The sequence below is a fragment of the Bos mutus genome, chromosome 19, assembly GCF_027580195.1.
Source record: "Bos mutus isolate GX-2022 chromosome 19, NWIPB_WYAK_1.1, whole genome shotgun sequence".
In the NCBI taxonomy this organism is placed as follows: Eukaryota; Metazoa; Chordata; class Mammalia; order Artiodactyla; family Bovidae; genus Bos; species Bos mutus.
This window is the reverse complement of record NC_091635.1, coordinates 28,632,870-28,638,869: the sequence shown is the minus strand read 5'-3', so window position 1 is coordinate 28,638,869 and position 6,000 is coordinate 28,632,870. Positions and strand designations below refer to the sequence as shown.

General features: G+C 50.0%; 1 non-coding gene across 1 annotated transcript; it reads right to left on the bottom strand.

Annotated features, from left to right (window-relative positions):
- Positions 1-2,743: 2,743 nt before the first annotated feature.
- On the bottom strand, positions 2,744-2,863 carry LOC138984020 (small nucleolar RNA SNORA26). The gene has a single exon (XR_011461380.1). It is a non-coding gene; the product is annotated as a small nucleolar RNA SNORA26 (small nucleolar RNA).
- Positions 2,864-6,000: the final 3,137 nt, after the last annotated feature.

Below are 6,000 nucleotides of genomic sequence, written 5' to 3'. Positions count from 1 at the left end.
AGCCTTCCTCAGTGATCAATGCAAAGAAATAGAGGAAAACAACAGAATGGGAAAGACTAGGGATCTCTTCAAGAAAATTAGAGATACCAAAGGAACATTTCATGCAAAGATGGGCTCGATAAAGGACAGAAATGGTATGGACCTAACAGAAGCAGAAGATATTAAGAAGAGATGGCAAGAATACACAGAAGAACTGTACAAAAAAGATCTTCACAACCCAGATAATCACGATGGTGTGATCACTGACCTGGAGCCAGACATCCTGGAATGTGAAGTCAAGTGGGCCTTAGAAAGCATCACTATGAACAAAGCTAGTGGAGGTGATAGAATTCCAGTTGAGCTATTCCAAATCCTGAAAGATGATGCTGTGAAAGTGCTGCACTCAATATGCCAGCAAATTTGGAAAACTCAGCAGTGGCCACAGGACTGGAAAAGGTCAGTTTTCATTCCAATCCCAAAGAAAGGCAATGCCAAAGAATGCTCAAACTACCGCACAATTGCACTCATCTCACACGCTAGTAAAGTAATGCTCAAAATTCTCCAAGCCAGGCTTCAGCAATATGTGAACCATGAAATTCCTGATGTTCAAGCTGGTTTTAGAAAAGGCAGAGGAACCAGAGATCAAATTGCCAACATCTGCTGGATCATGGAAAAAGCAATAGAGTTCCAGAAAAGCATCTATTTCTGCTTTATTGACTATGCCAAAGCCTTTGACTGTGTGGATCACAATAAACTGTGGAAAATTCTGAAAGAGAAGGGAATACCAGAACACCTGATCTGCCTCTTGAGAAATTTGTATGCAGGTCAGGAAGCAACAGTTAGAACTGGACATGGAACAACAGACTGGTTCCAAATAGGAAAAGGAGTTCGTCAAGGCTGTATATTGTCACCCTGTTTATTTAACTTATATGCAGAGTACATCATGAGAAACGCTGGACTGGAAGAAACACAAGCTGGAATCAAGATTGCCAGGAGAAATATCAATAACCTCAGATATGCAGATGACACCACCTTTATGGCAGAAAGTGAAGAGGAACTAAAAAGCCTCTTGATGAAAGTGAAAGAGGAGAGTGAAAAAGTTGGCTTAAAGCTCAACATTCAGAAAACGAAGATCATGGCATCTGGTCCCATCACTTCATGGCAAATAGATGGGGAAACAGTGGAAACAGTGTCAGACTTTATTTTTCTGGGCTCCAAAATCACTGCAGATGGTGACTGCAGCCATGAAATTAAAAGACGCTTACTTCTTGGAAGCAAAGTTATGACCAACCTAGATAGCATATCCAAAAGCAGAGACGTTACTTTGCCAAAAAAGATTCGTCTAGTTAAGGCTATGGTTTTTCCTGTGGTCATGTATGGATGTGAGAGTTGGACTGTGAAGAAGGCTGAACACCGAAGAATTGATGCTTTTGAACTGTGGTGTTGGAGAAGACTCTTGAGAGTCCCTTGGACTGTAAGGAGATCCAATCAGTCCATTCTGAAGATCAGCCCTGGGATTTCTTTGGAAGGAATGATGCTAAAGCTGAAACTCCAGTACTTCGGCCATCTCATGTGAAGAGTTGACTCATTGGAAAAGACTCTGATGCTGGGAGGGATTGGGGTCAGGAGGAGAAGGGGACAACAGAGGATGAGATGGCTGGATGGGATCACTGACTCGATGGACGTGAGTCTGAGTGAACTCTGGGAGTTGGTGATGGACAGGGAGGCCTGGGGTGCTGGGATTCATGGGGTCACAAAGAGTCGGACACGACTGAGCAACGGATCTGATCTGATCTCCTTTGTACAGAGGCCTCTCCCAGCCATGCTGTTTTATTTATTATTATTATTTATTTTGCTGTGCCAGGCCTCAGTTGCAGCACGCAGGATCTTCCATCTGCCTTGCGGCATGCGGTATCTTTTTAGCTGTGGCACGTGACTTCTTTTAGTTGTGGCACGTGGGATCTAGTCCCTGACCAGGGATCGAACCCCTGCCCCCTGCGTTTTAGCCAGTGGACCACTAGGGGAGTCACATGATCACCCTGTTTTAAGCTGCAGCCCTCCACCCTTTCTTCTCATACTCCTTTTCCTGCATCACTGCTCTTTTTTTTTTTTCCCTTAGCACCTTCTAGGACACGGTGTATTTTATCTATTTATCAGTGCTGTTAATGCCCACCTCCTCCACTGGAATCAACCATCAGTTACTGATAGATCGCAAGCCCTTTAGCACAGGGCCTGACACATAGTAGGCTCAGTAAACACTGGTCGAAGGCATGTATGAGTTAAAGTGCTTTGTTTACTATGTAGTCTCCTGTGTGACTGCTACTGCTTCCATTTTTACTGGTTTATTATTCCTAGTTGCGTGAAGGACATGTTCACGGAGAGCAACTCAAGCTGAAGCCCTCATCTCTCCCGGTGGCCCTGGCTCATCAGCGCTCCCAGGGGTACCACCCTCAGCACCTCACGTCCTTCAACCGTTTTCAGCTCTCCTGTTCACTCCCCTCCTCTGCAGTTATACTGCTCTTTCCTGGAGACATACGTGCTGGAGCTTGCCCTTGCTCGAAGACCACTGCGTAAGGATTTAAGTACAAACTCAGCCTTGCCCATTAGGCTCCCAAATGATCTTGCCCTTAACGCCTTAACCCCTGACCTAGTCTTGGGACAAACTGGATTCCTTAGAAACGATGCTTTCCTGACTCCGTGCCTTTGCTCAGGCTAGTCTCTCTATCTGGAGTGACTACTTCTTCTTCTTCTTTTTTTTCCCGTCAGCTGTGACTCCAGCCAGGATCCAAAGAGGAGTTCCGCAGTCTCTTCTCTGGATTTTGCGGAGACTGTCTTTACCCTTCTGTGTTAGCCTCCTAAGGCACTGCGAACCTTAAAAGGGCACAGGAAAAGGGTGTGGAGGGCCTTCTTTCATCTTCACTTGCCTCCAGTTCTACCTGCTCACCCCACCTCTTTTTTTTTTTTTAATTCAGAGAGTTTTCTTGTTTGTTTATAATTTTTTTGGCTGTACTGGGTCTTCGTTGCTGTGTCGGCTTTCTCTAGTTGCGGTGAGCAGGGTTCACTCTCCAATTGTGGTTTGTAGATTTCTCATTGCAGTGGCTCTAAGGTGCTCAAATTCCAGTGACTGTGGCACATGGGCTCAGTAGTTGAGGCTCCCGGGCTCTAGAGCACAGGCTCAATCCTTGTGGCAGGTGGGATCCGCCAGGGATGGAACCCATGGCTCTTGCACTGGCAGGTCGATTCTTTACCACTGAGCCACCAGGGAAGTCCCTGTGCTGTGCTATGCTTAGTCGCTCAGTTGTGTTTGACTCTGTGACCCCATGGACCAGAGCCCGCCAGGCTCCTCTGTCTGTGGGGATTCTTCAGGCAAGAATACTGGAGTGGGTTGCCATGCCCTCCTCCAGGGGATCTTCCTAACCCAGGGATCGAACCTGGGTCTTCCGCATTGCAGGCGGATTCTTTACCACCTGAGCCACCAGGGAAGCCCCTACCTGCCCAGCTTCAACATCACTTTCCTGATGCTTCTCTATCTTTTGGAAACTTTTGCTGACCTTCTATTTTGGTGAATATTCGGTGCTGAGTTGAGTTTTGGGTCACGTCACTTGGAGGCCACGAGGCCAGACTGTAAGCTGTAAATGAACTGTAAAGGAATGGGCTGTACCTTGTTCCTTCCTGTGTCTGGAGGAGATGGAGCGCAGTGCTCAGCCCGGTCTACTCCGGAACTTGCTCCGAGCGGCTGAACGGGCGCACTTCCTTCTATGGACACAAGATGGCAACATAGACCAGGCTTCAGAACAGGTGAGGCTCCCTCCCCTCCCATGTTCCCCGGTCTTCCCTGCACTCAAGGCCCTAAAAAGTAACCCGGTTCCCTCGAAGTGTGTGGAGGAGAGTCGTCTCTAGGACTTGGGGCGTCTGTTCTGGGGTGGGGGCACCGGTGGGAGGCCTATAGGGAGGGTGTGCCTGGGTTTCCTGTACCTCCCCCTCCCAAGGTCCGTTTTCCAAGGGAGACCCAGGTAGGATGGAAGGAGCACCGGGGAGGGAGTGGTAGGTTTGGTCCTAGGTCTGCACTGCGGCCTCGGGCAAGTGTCTGTGTACTAGGAACGAACTGATCACAAAGTCCAGCTCGCGGCAAATGGCCACGGAGACTCCACTTTCGGCTCTCTCTCAGACCCCTTGCCCCAATTTTTCGGAAGGTGAAATGATGATTGCACTAATTATCTGACAGTCACCACATTCTCCGCTTTTCTTGATTCTGTGTGGCCCAGAAGAGGGGCAAGATGCCAGAAGAGGGACGATGTTGGAACAGAGGGGACTTTATTTTAAACTTTTGGCTGCACTCAAGGCATGTGGGACCTTAGTTCCCCCACCAGGGATCCCACCCCCGCCCCCGCATTGAAAGGCAGAGTATTAACTGCTGGACAGCCAGGGAAGACCTCATTGCTATTGCTGTTTATTATTGGACTCATTGGAAAAGACTCTGATGCTGGGAGGGATTAGGGGCAGGAGGAGAAGGGGACGACAGAGGATGAGATGGCTGGATGGCATCACCGACTCGATGGACGTGAGTTTGAGTGAACTCCGGGAGTTGGTGATGGACAGGGAGGCCTGGCGTGCTGCAATTCATAGGGTCGCAAAGAGTGGGACACGACTGAGCAACTAAACTGAATGAACTGAACTGATTGGAGTCCTTTCCGCTCCAACATTTGACCACTGAGACCAACTGAGAAAGCAAGGGCAGGACATTGTAGTTTAGGGATGTCTGAAATGGGTCTGCCTGAGGGGAAGGGCAAAGATGTCTGGAGAGGGTCAGGGACAGCCTGGGGCTTCTCTGGGGCGAGGAGTTGTGTGGTAAAGGGGCGGGATTACCCCCAGCAGTTGTCAGGGAGAGCTGGGTTGGGTAGGGACTGCGTGTCCTTCCACCTCTTCCCGGGGCACGCAACGACGGGTCTGCCAAGCAGAGGGCGCCGCGAGCACGCGGAGCCCAGCCTTGAGCTTCCTCCAGCTTCGTAGTTCAGTTCAGTTCAGTCGCTCAGTTGTGTCCGACTCTTTGCGACTGCAGCACGCCAGGCTTCCCTGTTCATCACCAACTCCCGGAGCTTGCTCAAACTCATGTCCGTCGAGTCGGGGATGCCATCCAACCATCTCATCCTCTGTCATCCCCTTCTCTTGCCTTTAGTCTTTCCCAGCATCAAGGTCTTTTCCAATCAGTCAGTTCTTCACATCAGGTGGCCGAAGTATTGGGGTTTCAGCTTCAGCGTCAGTCCTTCCAATGAATATTCAGGACTGATTTCCTAATGGATGTCTCCTGGGCCTCTGCACGTGAAGCCTGGCATGCTGCCGTCCATGGGGTCACAAAGAGTCGGACACGACTAAGTGACTGAACAACAACTGCAACCCTCACCTGGGATGTGATGGGAGTGAGGGTACTGCTGGCTAAGCTGGGGAGCTGTGGGCATTGTTACCATTTGTAATTGTGCTGGCTTATGTCCCAAGTGGCAATTGTGGGTTTGCCTGTAATCAGTAATCATTCATTCACTCATTTATTTATTCAGTTCACACTATTGCACACCCACCGAGTGGCAGGCACTGTAGTGGGAGTGAAGTGGCAAACAAGGAGTGTGCCCTGATGACCAACGCCAACCACCCGTGTCACAGGTCAGCCCGGGGCGCTTGGGGAGTGCCCGGGAGGGGGAGCACGTCCTGCCTCCATTCCTGTAAGTGCGCCCACTCCGAGGTGAGCAAGGTTATGCCTCTTACACAGAGGAGAAAATTGAGGTTCAGAGAGGTTAGGTAAGGTGCCCAAAGTCACACAGCCTTTAAGGGGACGAGCTGGGGTTTGCACCTGGAGCCTTCCCCACCTGCCCTGTGAGGCTGCCTCCCTCAGGGAAGAGCCAGTGAGGGTGTGAGGGGGTGAGAGGCTGTTCTGGGGGCTCCGCCTATGCATGGCCTGAGCAGGACAGGAGCCTGTGGGCAGGGGAGCATACAGCTGGCTGATTCATCCCAGAATGAATGACTTTGCAG